This window comes from Balaenoptera physalus, assembly GCF_965194825.1.
Source record: "Balaenoptera physalus genome assembly, chromosome: 7".
Taxonomy (NCBI): Eukaryota; Metazoa; Chordata; class Mammalia; order Artiodactyla; family Balaenopteridae; genus Balaenoptera; species Balaenoptera physalus.
In genome coordinates this window covers 19496348-19517083 of record NC_138886.1, presented here as the reverse complement: position 1 = coordinate 19517083, position 20736 = coordinate 19496348, and the positions used below count along the sequence as shown (strand labels likewise).

The following is a 20736-nucleotide window of genomic DNA, read 5'->3' as shown; positions in this document are numbered from 1 at the left end:
CAAAGTAGATAAAGACAAAGCCATAGACCTAGGCTTATTTTGGAAGAAGAGATTCTTACGTCTGTCAGATGGAAGAGACTTTTACTCTAAGATTTGAAAGCCTCGTGATATTGTCCTAACCTAGAAGGGAGTAAGTAGTTTCTTTCATCACAGAATTGTAAGGCTTTATAAGACTTGTAGAAGAATTTAATTAGACTTAGAGCAAAGGTTTATTTCCTCTTTATAAAGTGCACATATGGGCTATATAATTTGATGGTGGTAAATTAAAATGTTTGTTCTCTATTCCCGCTCTAAACAGGGTCACATAAATGTTGCCTGGCTGGATTTTGAATATCTGACTGCTCCCTTCTCAAATCTTTTTGGATCGCATAGCTTTCGCGCACTGGGTCAGGAGCAGGAGTTGAGTGGTGTAATTGATCTTTGTTCTCTGACCACTACTAGGGTTATAGCTAATCAGACTTAGGACCTTCTAGGCTCCCGAGACAGCCACTTCTTTGCAACTCAAAAAGTAGCAATGAGAGAGCTCAGGTAGATCTCTCTCTTTATCCAACACAGGTTTATATTTGGCATTTTTCCTTTTATTCACTAAATGCTTTCAGACTAAAGAGGAGATGTCACCTGGGTTTATAAATAGGTATATCTCTGATGGAAGGCTAACCCACTCAGAATCTTCATTCTATGATTCTGGAAAGGGAAGAGCCAGAAGGAGATTAAGAGGCCATGCAGACCAACTTTCTCCCTTGCCCCCATTGTATAGGAACACTGAGGCCTGAAGAAGGAAAGAATTTTCCCAAGTTTATAAGTTGAGGTCCTGGTTGAGCTATGATATGGATCTAGGTCTGTTTGATCCAAAACCTGTTTGGACTTGCAGCAGAAACTACTAGTTGTTTCCCAATTTCCATCTTCTACTTCTCCCTTATTAATAGAACCTCCAGTTTGTGGCTGAGCATATAACTGTCTGGAAAAAGATTTATTTTCCAGTCTTCCTTGCAGTAGAGGTAGTCAAGAGACTAAGTTCTGGCCAATGACAAATAAGTGGTAGTATCCTGTGCGTCTTCTGGAAATATTACTTGGTCCTTCCTCCATCTTACTGGTTGTAATATGGAAGTGAAGGCTGGAGCTTGAGCAGCTATCTTGGATTATGAGGTGGAAGCCATGTGTTGAGGATGGGGGAACATCCAGATAGCAGAATCCTGGTTGCCTGACTTTGCAGAACATGATACCAGCCCTGAAATGCCCATCCCTGGCCTTTTTATATGATTGAATTATTTTTTAAAAAATTTCATTTGCTTCTGGATTGTATCTTTACTGATACTCCACTACCTCATTCTGCCTCCGGTTAAGTTTTCTTGTTGTTAAGAAGATAGAAATTAGGTCTTGGGAGTTCTGCTGGGGGATGGTGAGGTAAGATCCTCATAGATAAAGAAAAAGATGTTCGTGTATCTCTTTCAGCAGATTGGGATCCCCAGGAGGGAGGACCATGACTGAATTTTCTTTGTGGCTCAGAACTCAGCATAGGATATAGAAGACACTGGTAAATGTTGTTGGATCTTATACCAGTTACTTATTGCCAAAATAATGCTGAGTAACAAATAACCACAAAACCTCGGTGGCTTATGACAATGCCTATTTATTGCTTATGTGTCTGGGGTGGTCAGCTAGGCAGCTCTGCTGAACTTGGCTGGGCCTGACCACACGTCTGGGGGATTGGCTGGCTACTGGATGATCTAGTGTGGCCATGGCTCAGACAACTGGGGTGACTTGACTCTGCTTCACATGCCTGTTATATCCTACCAAGCTAGCCTGTGCCAATGGAAGAGGCCACAAATGATGAGTAGAAACATGCAGGTAATTTTTCTTGCCTCTGCTTGTGTCATATCTGCTAACACCCCATTGGCCAAAGCAAGTGCCATGGCTGGACCCAGAGGTGAGTGGGAGGTCACTTAACTGTGACATGGCAAAGGCATTGGTACAGGGCGGGATGAGAACTGGGGCCTTAGTGGATCCAGTCTACTACAGATGGATGACTGAATGGATGGAGGGATAGATGGAAAGAGGGAGAGAAAAAAGGCAGACAAGGGTAGGAAGTTCTATTCCCTGTGTCCAATACAAGGGAAAAGGAGGCACTAGAGGGTGGTTTCGTATAAGTCTCTAATGCTCTCTGGGGTGAGCAGCTTTGGGCTCGGGGACTGCCCATGGCACATGGGGTCTGCAGCTTTGGCACAGACCCAGGCTATGGGGTATTTATATTATGACTTGCTTCTGTGCTGGGGAATCTTTGCTTCTGAGTGAGTAATTATGAAAGGCTTCGCAAGCTTTACCTAGTGGTTGGGAAGAGTCTATTTTGGAGACGAGAAGCCTTTTCAGAGAGAACTAATTCATAACATGAAGACTGTTGTGTTGTGGCCTGAGAACTGAACTGGGAAGCAAGGGGCCTAAGTTTCAGTCCTGCCTCTGTCAAGTCAGGAAGAAACACCATATATACAAGCTTCTCTTAGGCAACTTCTGAGCACTATAGTACTTGTCAGCAAGAGAAAAGGCTAAAAAAAGAAAAGAAGTTTTAAAGAATACATTTTTCTCCCACTCTTTATGGTTGTTTGAGCTCCTGGAAATAATATTTTTTAAGAAGATGAAAATTCTCTAGTGCTAATAAATTTGGTAACTTAGTTTTCTGTTATATATATTGAAGATCCTTTTCATTTGTTGTTTCAAATGCTTTCAAAATAATGCTTAAATGTTTATACCATAAAATGATGGCTAGTATGAAAATTAAACATTATTAATGTGAACATTAACAATGATTCTAAATTTCGTAATTGTTGATGCAAGAGATTTACCAGTAAGTCTAATCAAGTTTTCCCTCAAAGATGGGAAAAAAACTCAATTGGTTCTGATGGTGTTAGGATGAACAATTCACTTCATTTTCCTTCTGTTGTAGAAATGAAAGTGATCCTGGCAATTTTCCTGAATCTTCAACACAAAGTAAATGCTTTGTTTGCTTTCTCAGCTTAAATGAAAGGAAAATTAGATCCAATTCCCTGGCAACTGCAGATCCTGCAGGCTTTTCAGGGTCAAGGTCAAGAGCACCAAAGTAGGCCACTTTGCAAGGGGTTGAATTCTGGAGGCCTGAGACAGGTCTTTCTGATCCTCTTTTTGATCCTTCCCCCACCTTTAAATTCCCGGGAATCTTGAGGCCTGGAAGAGGAAAGAGACTTGGCTGTGTGAGTCTCAGAGGGCCACCAGGAATACTGGATCCTCATGCTGGTTCTCTGTACATTGCACGAGATCTCATTCTTCCATCCTACACAGCTTGTGTCCCTTTAAATAGTGACTTGCCAGTTCCGAGATGCACTGATTCAAAACATATTTCTATATTTGCTTTCAGAAGAGAGCAAGCAATGTCATATAATGTTGCCCCCGAGGAAAGTGGAGAAATAGCTATTTCATTTCCTTATTACTTGAGCATACTCAGCCTAAACCCCGGAAGTTTGTTAACTAGAGCCAGGGCCTGTCTCATTCTGTCTCAGTCCTTTTTATCCCTTTCCTCCATGGCTTGTACTGAAATATAGAAAAGATGCCTTCTTTTTGCTGGTGCATGGTTTGTGATTTCACTTCATTATGAATTCAGGATAGGCATGAGATTGAAAGCATCAGCACGAGGCACTGACAGCTGTGAGATGGAAGGGCTCCCGGGAGTGTCTCAAATCTCCCTCTATCAGAAGTCAGCTAGATCTTAGAAGGGCTTCTGTTCCTGCCACGTTGATTCACGTGGCACAATGATGCCTGTGAGCAGAATGATGGCTTCTAATACAGGAGGTGATCTCGAGATTCATCTGCTGATTCCTTGTGTCAAAACCTTGCAGCTGGAGTCTTACTTTAGAGAGAAGCAACAGTCCCCACCTCCCTTGCTGACAGTGGCCAGGATTGGGCATGCCTCTGGTATCAAGATTCATAGCTACTTCTTTAGATTTTTTGTTGTTCCACCACCTCCAGACTATTGGCTTGGAAGGCATCCAGGGTTCTGGAGTTCGGAGTGAGTCTTCAGAGACCCTAAAGTCTCATGGCTTTCTCACGGGAGTCTGTAGTCATTTTCCCTTCTTTGACCTCAGTTTTCCTCCCTGCCAAAACTGATAGCCATGTAAAGACCACCCCAGGGGGTTAAGGAAAAGCTGAACAGAAAGGGCCCTGGCGTCTTGCATGGGCTTTAAAGAGAGCACCTCCAGTCTTAACAATTTCATAAATTGAGGATACCTGTAAGATTGTGTTCAAACAAAGGGCTCTGCTATTGAAGAAGAAGCTTGAACTCTTCCTCACCTCTTTTATGAACGTGATCTATGCTTGATGTCCGAGAACTTCTGTTCTTAAATAGTCCCAGGGACGTGAGGTGGTAGTAAGGGAACAAAATTCCCCAAACTCTTCATTGCTTATAACATCTCGGCAACGAGTGGACTTCTGCAATATATTTTTTTGTCCTCTATGTGTTAATACTTTCTTCTTATCTCTGCTTGTTGGCCCTGGATTGAACCCCTGAATCCCTGAGTAGTGATTAGCCTTGGGAGTAGACACATCTTATCCAAGTTCATAAGGGACTAATGTACAAACTCTGGATGCCATGGTGTCAGTTTACAATCTATATAAATAAAAAAATTTGTCCATTTGCCTGTTATTACATGATATGAAAATATTGATTGACTTTAGAGATTATGTTTTGGGTGGAATAACCCAAATAATAGTCTCTGTGTCTGTATTAGTCAATGTTTTTTGCTTGGTAATACTGCATAACAAATAATCCCATCTGCCCACGCCCATATCGGTGACTTATGATAATGTGTATTTTTCTTACTCACAGATTTGCTGGTCAGTTCACGTGTCTCTGTTGGGCTTAGCTTGGATCAGCAGGGCTTGGCTTTAGGATGAAGGTCAGTGCAGGTCTGCCTCACATGTCTTCATTTTAGGACCTGAACTGAAGGGGCAGAAACTGCTTGAGGAAACTTTTAACATGGCAAATAGCAGGAGTACAGGAGAGGTGAGCAGAAGCGTGTGATGCCTCTTAAGGCCGTTGTTAGAACTGGCACTTTGTCACTAACACCCACGTCCCATTGGCTAAGACAAGTCTTATGGCCGAGTCCAGTGTTAATGGGCTTGGATATATACTTTATTTCTTCTACTCAGAGGGAATGACAAGTGACATGGCAAAAAGGATATGTAGTCCTAATAATAATGACAGGGCAGAGAAGAACTGGGAATAGTAATTCAGCCTACTACAGAGGCCTGTGTTAAATTCACGTAGTGGGAGGCACTGGGGAGCACCTCGGAGAGACAGCCATTCACCTCCCAGAGGAGTTAAAATGGAATTACAGTGAGAGCCCGTGTTACGCTGCCCTTCAGAGTCTATCCCATAAGACAGCAAGCAGTGGTTTCAAACACAAGCTCCACATTGAAAATCACAATGATAAGCAGGTAGGTAAAGGTAGGTATTGGTTTTCAGGCGAGCTGTTTCCCATCACATGGCATCTCTATTCATTGTACTCCTGGGCTGGCAGCACCAAGTCCCAGCTGAGTCCACACTTAACCTATGAACTTTGGCTTTTCCAAAAAAGATCAGAATTGATCAGAATTCTTGTAAAGGTGGCAGCTCTCATGAGTTTTTTGTCCATTTCTCTTATTTTCATTCTCAGGGTTCTAGATTTGACTGTTTCTGTCACCTTCATATTCTGCCTACAGTAATGCTACTCAACATAGGAGAAAAGGGAGTGAGAATAGAATCCAGACAAACACAGGAAATTGAGAGTGACCAGTCTACCTACAACACTCATGACAGACGCTGATAAACAAGTGTCCTCTCTGCTGCTGAGCTCACACGAACCATCATTCTTGTAACAATGAGCTCCATGCAGCCATTGGCAATCCATCCACCTGACAGGAAAACTATTTGCCATCTTTTCCTAAAAGGAAATGCCCATGGTGCCAAAGATAGAGTGCCTGTCCTGAGAGATCTCCAAGGAGAGAGGCAAGGCGGTGGAGTGAGAAGAGCTTTGACCTACGAGGGACACAGGTTCTGCCCCCAGCCCTGTGGGTGACCTCCTGTGTGACCTTAGGCACATTGTTTTCCCTCCTCTGACCTCAGTTTCCCCATTGCTCATTGATATCTATGATGGAAGTAGTGGGTTTTAGTCCTGACTCAGCTGTGTGGCCCTAGTCATCTCATCTGGGCTTTCAGAATCCCATTTTTCTCATCCGGTAGAGTGAGGTCAAATTTTCTGCAATAACTGGGATAAGAAAGTGACCTGTAAACTCCAAAGTGTCAGAGAAATGGGAAGGGCTTTCATCCAAGGGCTTCTTGATCAGTCCTGGAAGAGCCAGGATTCTCCCCGCAGTGGCTTTTTCAGTTGACCCGGTAGAAGGCAGAAGACTGGGTCCCAGAAGCTTTGAGGGTCCCTTCCTGCTTGGATGCTTTTGCTTCCTTTGCTCCCAGAGAAGGTGAAAGGCCCCGTTGCATGCTGGTGTGAGTGTGCATGTTGGAAAAAACAAAACAAAATCCCACCACTTTCTAGCCTGGGGCCTCTTCTGAATCTCTCTGCAGAGAGAAATTAGGGATGCCCCGAAATTGAGAATGTGGCAGAGGACTGAGGCCAGATTGCTCACCACACAGTTACGTGACGGATGCTCAGTCATATCAGGACCCAGAAGACGCGCAGAGCCCTGCCCTGCGGGCTGTTTGAAGGTCACACCGACTTTGCCCTGCTGGGAAACGAACTCAGCGTGTCTGTTTGCGGATTCCCCGTGCTGAGGGCACGGTTTGCTGGGGCTCTGGCCCCCCTATTCCCACTGCCGCCTGGCTGTCTCTACCACCCGCTTTCGGGCCCCTGCTCCAGAGCCCCTCCTGGTGGGGGCAACTTTTAGACTTAATTACTTTTGAATTCTCCTCTTGTTTGGTGTGTTTTCCTCAAAATTTGTTACAAAAGGGGCGGCTTGGCACAGGAAGTGCAGCTGTGGCCTGAGGCCGTTCCAGTCTAATTGAATCTGGGCCAGAAAGGAGCTCCTGACCCATCTCTGAGGGAGTGAAAGCAGAATGACCCCTGGGACTGCCCTGGGGTCACGGGGTCACTCAGGACGGTGAAGGGAAATGATTTCTCTGGAGCACTTGCTGTGAGGCATTTTTTCCTAGGTAAACCTCACAACCCACAGCACAGGGGGGGAGGTACTCCTCTGTTTTGCAGGTGTGACTCAGGGAGGAAAAGAGCTCCTCCGCGGGGGAATGAATAGCCCCATGGCACCTCCTTTTTCAGCCCCTCTGCCTTAAAAAGTGTGTGCTGTGGAGGATAGGGTGTCATTCCATTCTGTTCTGTGTCTTTAGGAAAAGCCCTTTTCTCTCTGAGCTTCAGTTTCTGCTTCTGTAAAACACAGTCATTGGCATTAGACCTCTTGGAGCTCAAGAATCCTATATTCCATGCCCTCTTAGCACTTCACTCAGTTCTCCTTAGCTCCAGAACAGGCTGGATAACTTCCTGGGATGTTGGCATCCATTTCAAGGAGTGACCCCACAGACAGCTGTGGATCTAGTAGTTAGGATGATAGAGGTACCTACCTAGATGTGGTAGGGAAGATGGTGAATGACTGTGAAGTGGACTGAAAAGATTCCTGGTGTCTTCAGTGGAAAACTAGGTGTTTCTCTGGGGCCGCTGTGCCTTTCATTGCCTTTGAGCTATTTCAGAACTCTGTAAGTCGTAGATAACTGAGAGCAGTGCAGATGGTTCGTGTTCATGATTTCTTTTCCAGTGCAAGTACAGCTGGTTTAGCACACCCCCTGTGGGATAAGCTACTTGCGCATCTCTTTGTAGTTTCATTTCAACATTTCTTTTTGTTTGTGTATATGTGATTCTTTGAACCAATTGTGACATCTTACTAGTTCCTTCACTAATTAACGAGCTAAATAAAATCCTTGATACGTGTTTATTTTATATTTCTATGAGGGTCATGACTATATCCTTTTAAATAAACTCTCCTTTAACAGTGTATAGTAACTGCAACACAAATCTGTTCGTAGTTGGTGGGTAAAGGGTTACAGGTGGGGGTGTATAACCCTTTGTCTATACTTCCAGCCTCGAGGCTGCTTTTCTGGTCCAGACTGTTTCCCTCAAAACTCTGGTCCCCTGAGTTTTTCTTTTTGCATTTCCTGGAAAGGGGCCCATTCTTCCCAGCTCCCTACTTCAAAGCTACCCTTGAAGCCTTGCTAACCTACTACCTACTTTTGTGTTTAGACTTGACCCATCATGATCAGGGGGATAGAAATACCTCCCATGGGGAAGTGATGAGGATTAGATTAGGCTGTGCATGTCTGAGGGTACTTATCTGCAGTCATGTCAGGTCCCAGCGAGATGGCCACTCAAGGGATCAATGTCTTGTGCCTGCCTTAAGTTTGTTTATGAGAATTGGGCTGCCCATCTCCAGTCCACTCCTCTCCCCGCATCTGGTCCTTCGCAAGGCTGGTGGAACTTTCTGCCGCTTAGAGATGAAATCTGGGCCTGAATAGCCGACCAGACCAGGATGTTAGGCGCTTCTGCTTCTCAGACCAGGTGACAGGATTTTCTGAGGCCTCCAGTATTTCTAGGAATGACCTTTTCCAGGATTTCCTCACCAGCATTTTCCTATTGACAAACTGTATTTTCATCCATTCTGAGTTGAACCCTACAATAACTCCTTGAACTAGGCTGGAAGAGTTTGACTATCCCCCCACTTCAGACATGCGAGACATGAACTTCAGAGAGAAGAAGTGACTTGCTCAAGGTGAGTGTGGCAGGGAAAGGACCCAAGTCAGGACATGGCAGTCCCCAGACCTCTATCTCTACACTTCACTTTGATCCTAGGCTACCAGCTCCCCACAACCTTGGCTGTCTTAGACATTTGTGTCTTTGGTCAAAGAGAGGATCTGAGTGAGGCAGGGGAGGACTTTGTTCCACCCTTTCCTTATTCTGGGGATATTCCTCTGCCCTGATGTTAGCTGACTTAACTGTTTTTTGAGATGCAAATAAAATGGGGTTGATGGCTTGAATATTATCTCCTAGGGAGTGGGGGCCCTGGGGCTCTCCTAGTCTCTCTCCCCGGGAGTATCAGTTAAAATGCAGTTGGCCGCAGGTACCAGAAAACTCAATATACAGTAACCTACAAATTAGGGATTTCTCTTGATTAACAAGGAGTTTGGAGATGGATGGCTCAACTTCAGGGTCAGAGATCCTATGATTCTCTAGTCCTAGCTGTCCAATAAGTAGCTTCTGCCACATGTGGCTATTTAAATTTAGGTAAATTAAAATTAATAAAAATTAAAAAGAATTCAGTTCCTCAGTCATACTAGCAACATTTCAAGTGGCTAGTTGCTACTGCTTTGGGCCAGTACAGGTATAGAGCACTTCCATCAGTGCTTCTGTTGGACAGCAGCAAGATGTCTCCTGCTGTCTAGGTGTGGAATAGACGGCAAAGAAAGAAGAAAGGTAGAACATGATGGTGCTACCATGTCTGTTCCTTTTTATTGAGAAGGAAAGGCTTTTGTAGAATTCCTACAAGACTTCTGTCAGTGTCTTACTGATGTCACAGGGCCCTTCCTAGCTGCCAGGGAAGTTTCTGATAGCAAGAAGAGAGAAGGATTTTGGGCAGGCAGTTCTGTGATGGGGAGAGGCTTACCTTTTCCTGGTCACATCTGCTCTGAGATCCTCTCTCTGCCCAGTGTGTTCTAAGTCCTTGGGTTGTCTCTGTGTGTGTTGACCTGGTCTACCCTGCTTTCCCTAGCACCTCTTCAATTTGCACAAAAAAACCCCAGCAATACAAATGTCCACAGAAGTCACACTCTAGTAGAGGTTCCAGGGACTTGAAGGGGCCTTAGATCTTATTAATGCAAACCACTTAACAGTAACATTGGGAGTCCCCGATCTTACCAATCTGTCTGTGTCACACTGTCATGTTGCTCTGCCATCCGGTTTCTCCCCTCTGTGTTCCCATTATTAGGAGCCCCACCTCTTAGGCCACCTGATTCCCCTCCTTTTACTAAGTAGAGCAATTTAGGCTGATACTACAGACCACGTGGCCTGGCGGGGGGGGGGGGGTCTCTTTGCACAATCAAAGATGCTGCAAAGCCATGGCAGTCTTCTTCATCCTCCTTCCCCCAGCCTCCTGCCTTTTCACTAGTGCAAGAGAAATAAGGAAAGGCTTTGGGGAATGTCCGTCTATTCCTTTCTCTGTCCCTATCAGCTCCGTCAGACTAGAGGCCACTGTATAGATGTACCTTCACTCTGATGAAAATGATTTCATCTGTCTTTGGAAGGCACCGACAACCACGGCTAGTTTTGATTTTAAATAACAATTTTTGTTCTATTGCATTCATATACAGCATTTTCACTATTGAATGTTGACAATACAATTAATCAAGCATTTTGGTTAAGAACCAGCGATTGAGATTTTTGAAGAAATAGACTAAAATAAAGTATTCTTAATTCTGGAGGCTGAGTGGCCCATGAGTCAGATCTGAGTATGAGGGACAGTCCTGATGGCTGAGTGACCTCAGACAAATGTACTTAAACTCTGTGCAACGCGAGGGTTAGATGAGTCAGAGACCCATGGACCATGGTCTTCAGGCCAAATTCTGCAACAAGACTGTTTGTGTACAACCCCTGAGCTACGAATAGTTTTTCCATTCTTAAATGGCTTTTAGGGACTTCCCTGGCTGTCCGGTGGTTAAGACTCTGCGCTTCCAACGCAGTGGGTGCGGGTTCGATCCCTGGTTGGGGAACTAAGATCCCACATGCTGCACGGTGTGGCCAAAAAAAAAAAAATGGCTTTTAAAAAATAAGGATATGCAATAGGGATTGGATGTGACCCACTAAGCGTAACAAATATACTACTTGGCCCTTTACAGAAAAAGTTCACCCTACCCTGGATTAGATGGTCTCTGAGTGTTTTTCCAACTCTCAGGGTCTAGATGTCTGGGATCCTGGTAGACTAGATGATTCAGGATGTGTTAAGTCCAAGGCCTTGTGAGGCTCAACAGTGATTTCCTTCATTTCTGGGGTCTCTCCATTCTGTATCAAAAGGAAAATGGGAGGGGGCATGACTCATCAGGGACTGAGGCTGGAAGTTACTGGAGGATGGCTTTACGGTAAACCCGCTGACGTGGTCCGTGGAGAGAGATTTCCCTCAGCAGGTGAGCAGCAGGCGTGTACGTTCAGCTACTGGAAACTGTGGGGCAGAATGTTTTGGTGTTCTAGCCGCCGCCAGGCCTGCTCATCCGGAGCAGGTGTCAGCAGCTCCGACTGCGGTCAGCTGGGCAGCTCTGGCACCAGGCTGTGTGTGTGTGGCAGGGAAGGTCGGATGTGGAGGAGTGGGGGTAGGGGAAGTGGGTCACATTTGCTCCCCCTCGAGGCACTGAGGTCTTGAATTCCATCCTGGTAAGGACTTTGTATGGGGACTGCTACCCTTAGCTTCTTACTCTGAGGTCTGGGAAACCAGGCCTTCAGTGCAGGGCTTCGAAGGAGCCCAGTCTTCACTTCCATTCGTCTCCAGGGTGACCACGAGCAAGTCACTTCACTTCTCTCTGTGTTCTCAACAGTAAGATGGTGCTAATGAATCCTAATCTACAGACCTCCTTGGGTTGTTGAGAGGACAAAAGCAGATATTATATGGAAAATCAGTTACAAACAGAAAAGTACAATAAGGCCCCAAAGGTTCAAGGGGAGCTTTCTTTTAAAACTACCATTTGTTGAACAGTTACTAGGCCAGGCACTTGGGTAAGCTCTTTACATAGTTTATCCATTTAAACCTCAAAACAACCCTCTGAGCCACGTATTATTATCCCTGTTTATGGATGAGGTGACTCTGGGTCACGAGCATTTTAGGCTGCAGCACTGCGATCCAGTCCCAGGTCTGGGTGATGCAGTTTTTTTGCTCCTAACCACTTTTCAAGATCTGGAAAGACCATCAGCTTCTGGAATTGACACTTAAGTGGCTCTGTGGATTCCTCATTTCATTCGTGGGAATGGCTAGTATTGCTTTAGACTGGCCTATTTTTTTGTCGTCTCATAGAATTTTATTTTGGCTCCTGAAAATTCACATGGGTGTCCTTATTAAAGCTCTTAACTGGAGTATTTATACTGTTTAGTAACTTTAGAGAAAAGAAAAAAGACAATGTTCTCAGGAAACAAACACCCAAAAATCTCAACCCCAAATAAAATAATAATAGCCGTGAAAAACCAGTTAAGATGAAATTTTGATGTTTGTGCCATTAGAGGTTTCAAAATCCTTTGATTTTTATCTTACCTCTCCCACTGCTAATTCTCATCTTTTCTGCTTGCATTCGAGATAATTATGGGATGGAAACATTTTAGAATTACAGATGTCCAGTCATATCTGAATAATTATTATCCTTTTATGGAGTCATGCTACAGAGTTTTCTAACCACTTTTATTTCCAGTATGTTAGTCGAATTTTACAGACACTTTCTGAGGTCTGGAAAGCATGATGTCTATTGTCTTTAAGAGGAAGCAGAGGCTCAGGGAGGTTAAGTGACTTACCTAGACTCACACAACTACTACACAGCACAGGTAGAATTTCTAGGACTCAGCACATCTACCCACCTCCTCTGGGGAGGGCAGCCTACCGTGATTTCATGGTGTATCCAACCACTGCAAATATTGACTGATTGTGGTTTAATTACTTTTCCTCATTAAATTCATCAAATTAATTTATTAAATTCATTACATTTATTTATTATATTATTATACTATAATATTGTAGTTTATTATTATACCAATATAAATTATAGTATACTATACTATGTGTATTATAATATATTATTATACCATATATCATTATATTATTATAATATTTATAATAATATCATTTGTTATTTATTATGAAATTCCTTATATTTATTAAATTCATCACATTAATCATATTATAATGTATTATAATATATTATTATACTATATATTATAGTATGCTATAATATACTATATATAATAGTATATTTTATACTATACATATTATATATTATATCATTATAATATTTTAAATAAATATTATTATTAAATCCATTACATTAATTTATTAATTTCCTCATTAAATTTGTTACATTAATTAATTAATTACCTCATTAAATTCATTACGTTAATTCATGACAACCCTGCAAAATAGGTATTTATTATCATTGGAGTTTTACAAATGAGGAAACCAAGACTTAGAGAGGTGGGTATTTGTTCAAGTTTACTCAGCCAAATAGAAGAAGAGGCAGGACTTGAACCCATCTCTGCCTGACTCCAGAACCGTGCTCTTGCCAGCTGTCTTCTATGCCATCATTGGCATAGCCAGGGAAGGTTTAAAAGAGGCAGAAGGGAGGGTATAGGGTATCTTGGTTCCAAAACCCATTGGTATTTTATCTGGCCCACTGGAGAGCCAGGGAGTGCGTCTTGTGAGTGACCTTAACGCAGGTTTGGTGATGGAGATGGAAGGTGTGTCCTGGCCTCTATCACCAGGAGATGGGTCTGTACGAAGGCAGCTAAGAGAGTGGTCTAAAAGCAGCAGCAAGTCTTGTCAGTTTGGGCAGGTGAAGTGTGTGCCTGTGTGGGTCTCTTCCCTTTCTCTTTTCTAGCTCAGGATTCAGGGGTTAATAACACTTATTAAGCCCCTCTTAGATACCTGGAGCTCACTGCAAGCTGCATGTGTATGATGTCCGTTTCAAAAAGGAGGAAATGGAGGCTGAGAGGTGTGCCATGACTCACCCGAGATCATACAGCTGGAAGGGGCAGAGCTGGGATTTACACCTAGGTCTCTCTGGAATTAAGACGCTCCGCCTGCTGCCTTTGTCTGTCTTTTCATTCAGTCCTGGACCCCTTCTTTTTCAAGTAGCACTCCCTGCCATATTTCTAATCTCATTTGTCCCCAGGCCCAGCTGCTGGAGAAGTCCATGCTGGGCCCAGGCAGGAGAAAACGCAATGCCCAGAGACCCAGATGCTGCTCCTGTGTACACACTCTGCTGGGTCAGCGAGCTCCTGACCTCTAGTCCTTGTTACCTTACCAGCAACTTGCATGACCTGGGCAGGCTGTCCCCATGAAGATTAATGGCAGTAATAGCTAACAGATGCCCAGCTCTGCACACTCACATTCATTCTCCATCTGAACTGGGAAGGCTCAGATACTTCATGAGTGTCGCCCCCTTCCTGGGTTCCTGGGTCCTGCTCTAAGCTTGGCCAATAATCTTTGTGTGGCCATGGCTCCTGCCTTCCCTTTTTTGGACCACAGCTTTTCCATCTGCAAGTGAAAGAGATCCTTGGAAAGCTTCCAAGGGACAAATCTGAGGCCTCTGGGTTCTGTGTAAAATTATCTGCTTTGTCTTTCAAATTTTGAACTATGTTAAACTACTTTATTTAATTTTATAGAAATACCCAAACAACAACAACTCTCTCAAACCTTTTTTTTTTTTTCCCTGTTTTTGTGGGGAGGTCATTTTTTCTTCTTGTAGTGTGACCTTTGCCCATTATTCTTCTCTAGTCCACCTCCAAGAAATGGGGAAGTGGAATTTAGCTTTGCGGCGACTACTTCTAATCCAGCACAAAGTCTTCACTGTCACAAGCTGAACCCCTAACAGCACATCGGGATGATGACACACTTTCCACCCAGATGACCATATCTGTTTCCGTCGCCAACCTCATCCCTCCTCTTCTCACTGAGGGCTCAATTCTTGGACAATTTTAAGAGCTCGTTTTAGGGAAAAGCCCATTTTTCCACCCTGACAATAGAGATTTCTTTTTGGATCAGCTTTAGAAATTGCAGCCCAGGGAAAAAGATGGCTCCCTTTGCTTTGCCAAATGCTTTTTCTTTTTTTTCCCTTTATGGTTATTTCATGAGCGCCCTTTCACCCATCACTACCCCGCCCTCACCTCTGTGCTAACTGGAAGTATGGGTCTAGGATGGCAAACAGGACACGAAACCTGGAACAGTGTCTTACCAGGCTGCAAGGAGAGCTGCAAGGGTAGAGGTCTTTGGTTCCGTTCTTTGTCACTCTGTCCCTTATGGCTGCACAGCATCTCCCGGCCAGGTTGGGGAGGTTTTCCTCATCACCTCTGAAGCATCATAAATCAGCTGCCCCTGCTCTATGCTTAGCTGAGCTCTGGAGGTTTGCAGAGAAGTCTGAAGGTCTACTTTTTGTCCTCAGGGTGTGTTTTGTTGAGGCAAGTAGGTTTGATTGGAAAAAGTTCAAAGTTGATTAAGAATGGTCTGAGGCCGTACTGAAATTACTAACGTGCTGCCTGCTCCGCCCACGAATTCTGGGGCTGCAGGCTCTTCCGGGTTTGTGCTAACCACCTGGGGGTTTGCAGATCAAAAATAAATTTAGCTATTTGGTCTTTGGAGGCCACAAGATAGCCTGGTGAAATACCACTTTCATAGTGTCCCTGCTTTGCTCTGTAATACACTGTGATTCCTCGTGATAGTTTTCTGCTTGTGTGTAACAATTACCCCCAAACCTAGTGGGTCAGAAATTTGGGAGCAGCTTAGGAATGTGGTTTTGGCTTCAAGAGGGTGTGTCCTCACATCTCAGCAGGAGAGACAGATTCATGAACGCATATGAATGTTATGATTTGTGTTACCAGCTTTGAGTGTGAACATAGTCACAAAAAATTATTAGGCAATATATTTTAAGAGCCAAAAGGCCTAAAGAATCTTGTAAGACGGGTGTACTTGACCTATCCTAAGAAACAAATATTTCCAGTCGTGTAGAAACTCCTGGGTATCCCTTTCCTATTGCATGTTCCCCACTATCTCTTCACCCAAATGGTAACCAATTCCTTGAATGAAGTCTTTATCTGTCCCAATCATTTCTCTTATACTTTTATGGCACCAGCATGTATACCTAAACAATGTGTAGCATTGCTTTGCAGACTTTTAAATTACATTGAATTATGTCATAGTGCATGTGCTTTTCTGCAGTGTGCTTTCTTCACCCAACATTCTACACATGAATACCCTTGTTCATCCAGTTTTTGCTGCTGTATAGTATTACACTGTGTGGCTATACTATAATTTATTTGTTCATTCTCTTGTTGATGGATACCTGGATTGTTTATAATTTCTTTCAAATTAATCGTAGGAGCTCTCCCTGCCCCGATTAACAGAATGTTCTCTATCACCCCCTTGAGATTCTATGATACCACCCAAAATGGATAGGAATCTTAGTGACTTTCTTAGGCATAAGGGATGAGTTCTGCTCAAGAGCTGAATCAGTCCATGGCTGCCCTTGCTTCTGTGATAGTTACATGGCGTCACTGCTCAAAACTTGTTTCTCGTAGTCCTTGGCGTCCTTATTCCCTGATATGGTAACATCCCCAGGAGAAGAGCTGAGCAGGTGAGTATGAACCGAAGAGCCCTGACCTGGAGTGTGAGCCTGGGCCGCTGCTGGTCCCGTGCAAGGACCCAGTCATCACCAAGGCTGTCCCTGCAGCAGGGCAATGGGGGCAAAGACTCCCACCAGCCCCTGAGAGCACTGATCTAGATAAACGGATCAGTAACCATGGCTACAGCCACCCTGTAAGGTTGGAATTCTCCTGCTGAGGCCTCTAGAAGCACAGCCTTTCATGCACTGGCATTAACAGGAGGCACGCCTTCATTTTTCAGCATGGGTCTCTTAGCCTCTGTGTTTTAGTTTCCTCATCTGTCAAGAATGCATTACCCCATGTGATGCAGACAATCATAGTCATTGATTGCTTAGCTGGAAGCAACCACTTCTAGTAGGGGACCCTACCGCCGACATACCCTCCTCCTTCCCGAAGGCAGTAGCCCTTTCCTGGGCTTCCCTGTTAAGAGGCTACTTAACTCTGGCATGGCCAGGACACTGCTCTTGGAACGAGAGGACCCGGCCTAGGCCCCACTCCATCCACATTCTTGCTGTGTGATCTTCTTCATATTCCTTAACCTCTCTGAACCTCAGGTTCCCCATGTGTAAACACAGGGAGAATCACCTCTCTGCAGAGAATTGCTATGAGGGCAAAATGAGACCATGGACTTGAAAGGGCTCGAGAGGCTGGAATGGGTGGGGTGAGGGTGGGGGGTCTCTTCAGCTTTGGAGCAGCGCATTCTTTTGTTAAACAGTTCTGACTTTGCAAACATGTGAGTCGGGTCCTGCTTCCCCACAGCAGACTCTCTACAGCGTTTTGTGTATTCAAGACTCCCAGCATGTTCAAAACATCCCTCCACACCCCAAGTCTTTTCTTCTCCAGAAAAATCTTCCCTAGTTCCTTCACAAATTATATTCTGGGTCACAGTTTCCATAAAACAAAAGAAGGTTGTAGAATATAAACTGCTTGCAAAAATACAAAATGCCATATAGTTCTAAGGTGATATCATTGTTAATGAGACCATTTATTATTATCACTATGGTGAGAATGACAACCTCCTCTGTTGAGGGCAGAGGTCACTGATGACTTCCATGCCCCTAAATCCAGGGACACCTTTCAGGCCTCATCTGACTTGATTTCTCACCTGGCCACATTTCTTAACACACACTCTTTCCTTGGCTGCCAAGGGGACAGCAGTGTGTATTTCACTGATAACTCCTTCTCAGCCTCTTGCTGTCTCTTCTTCTTCAGACCAGATCTTAAATGTTGTAATCCTCAGGGATAGGTCCCAGGCCCTCTATTCTTCTCCCTCCTCGCACCATCCCTGGAAGTTCACCTATGCTCATCTACTCCAATAGCTTCAATTACCATTCATGGGCTGATGACTTCCAAGGTCATCCAGTCCATATTTCTCTCCTGACCACCAGCTCTATAGCTCCAACTGCCTGTTAAACATCTCAGTTTGGATGTATTGTGGGTATGTCAATCTCCTTGAGTCCTTCCCCCAATCCCAGACTGTCTCATGCTATACTGTGCAAGCTACCACCATCCACCCAGTTGCCCAAGCCAGCAGCCTAGGAATTATTCATGACTTCTTTCTTGCTTTCTATCCAGCGTGTAAAGAATTACCAACTTCTGTCAACACCATCTGTTTCTCCATTCCCACCACCACTACCTCTGCCTAGGAGTCAACAGCTCATTTATTGCAATAGCCCCTTATCTAGTTTCTTGAGCTCCAATATTGCCCACTTCTAATTCAGTTTCTACACTGAAGCCAAAGAGATCTTTCTAAAGCCCAATCAGATCATGGGGATTTCGGGCTGGATGGTTCACTCCACTGCTGCTGGCCCTCCTGCCCTACCCCCTGCCACCAAAAGCTGAACTCTGGGGACATTATGGAAGGAGAGTGAAGCATGGAGACACTGAAGAACTGGCATGAAGTCTGTGGGAAAACTCTGGGGAGGACATCCTGACTTGGCATGTGGAGGGAACATGAGCCAGAGGCAGACGGGGATGGGGAGCCTCACCAGGGGACAGAGGTGACTTCTGCTCTTTCCTCTCTCCCACTCATTGCCTCAGGGCACCAGTGCCTGCCTGGCACAACTCAGCTGTGACACAGAAAACTATGGGGGCACCTTGGGTTATCCCTGCAGCTGATACCAACAATAAGAAATGAGAAGTTAAAGTCCTAACCCCCAGAACCTCAGATTGTGACTGTATTTGGAGATAGAGTCTTTAAAAATATAATGAAGTTAAAATAGGGTCATCAGGGTGGGCCCTAATCCAATAGGACTGGTGGCCTCGTAAGAAGAGGAGATTGGGACACAGACATGTACAGAGGAAAGACCATGTAAAGACAGGGAGAAGATGGCCATCTGCAAGCCAAGAAGAGAGCCTCAGAAGAAACCAATCCTACTGACACCTGATTTTGGACTTCTAGCCTCTAGAATTGTGAGAAAATAGATTTCTGCTGTTTAAGCTATTTAGTCTATGGCACTTTGTTATAGCTTCCCCAGCAAACTAATACAGAGGTGTGAATATTGAAGGGAAAAAGTAAAGCTATCATTATTCACATGTGTTATGATCATCGACAAAGAAAGCCAACTGAATCAGCAGACCCTCTTTTAAAACTAATAAGAGGATTCAGCAAGATTGCCAAACACAAGACCAACTACTAAAAACCAATAGCATGTTTCCACACCAGCAAACACCAACCATAAAATACATAAGAGAAAAAATATGACGCCACTCACTGTAGTTACAAAAACTATACCTAGGAATTATTTTATCAAGGAATAAACAAGTCATCTATGGAAGAAAAATTTAAATTCAATTAAAGGATGTAAAATGAAGTTTTAAATAAATGGAGAGATATTCTCCATTCATGATGGAATAATATAACATTGTACACATGTCAACTATCTTCAAATTAATTTGTAAATCTGATACAATTGCAATCAGAATTCCAGATAGATATGTTGAGAAACTTAACACACTTATTCTGAAATTGATAAGTATAAAGGTCTGCAAATAGCTGAGGCAACTTTTAAAAAGAGGAGGGGCATATCTTCTAGATATTAAAACACATTAAAAAGTCATGGAAATAGAAGAATTGTGTGGTTCTCATGGAAGGATAGGTTAATAAGCCAATGGAAGAGGACAGAGAGCTTAGAGACAGACCCCACACATATGGGAACTTGATATATGATAAATATGGTACCACAGATCAATGGGAAAGGTCCCACTGACTTGCAGATGGCTTTGGAAAGCTGGCTGATTACATATATTAGAAGAGAACTGGATTCCTACTTTACCCAGAACACAAAAGTGGACTCCAGATAAATTAAAAACTCAAAGGTTAAGCAATAAAACTGATTGATTGAAGAAAATGTAGGGGAACATTTTTATAACCTAGGCGTGAGGAAGTCTTCTCAAACAAAACCCCCCAAAGTATAATATCAAAAATTAATTTATTTTTAATCAAAATTATGGATTTCTAATCAATGGGATTAGATAACCATAACCCGGTGGGAGGGATAACCTATAGACCAGTGGTTCTCAGCTGGGGGTGATTATGCCCCCCATCCCAGGACACTGGCAATATCTGGAGATATTTTTGGTTGTCACAACTGGGCTGGAGGCGCTACTGGCATCTAGTGGGTAGAGGCCAGGGATGCTGTTAAACATGCTCCAATGCATAGGACAGCCCCTCAAGGAAGGATTATCAGGACAAAATATCAGTCGTGCTGGGGTTGAGAAACTCTCCTATAGACAGATATCACATACAGATGCCACATCTAAAACCTGGAATATGCAAGAAGTCCTATAAATTGTTAAGAAAAAGACAGGGAACCCAGTGGAAAATTGGACAAAGTGTACAAATAAGCAATCCACAACAATAGAAACCAAGATGGCTCATGAGTATATGAAGAGCTGCTCAAACTCATTAATAATGGGAGGCACGAGTTAACACAACAGTGAACATTTACACTCACTAGACTGGCAAAAATGAGAAAATTGGATAATGCCAAGCATTCACAGAGATCTGGGGAACCAGGGACACATGCACACCACTGGTGGGGGTGTAGGCTGATGCAGGGACTTTGGAGAGTTATCAGGCAGAATTCAGTCAAGATAGTGTATCCATACCGATGGACTCCAGTATCTCTGGTCTCTGGTGAGCATCCAAGGCTGTCTATGTAGGTCCCTAAGGAAGCATATTCAAACATGTTCATCACAGCACTGCTTTTGGTAGCAAGGTGATTGGGAGGTCCTTAGGGTACACTGGGGAAACAGAAAAATAAAATATGGTGTAGGCACATGATAAAATACGATGCATCAGTCAGAATCCACAGACTGGATA

At 43.8% G+C, this 20736-nt stretch overlaps 1 long non-coding RNA gene across 1 annotated transcript in view; it reads right to left on the bottom strand.

The window, feature by feature from the left end:
- Positions 1-20736, bottom strand: part of LOC309664732 — a 36386-nt gene that overhangs the window by 9544 nt on the left and 6106 nt on the right. The gene's annotated exons all lie outside the window — the stretch shown is intronic.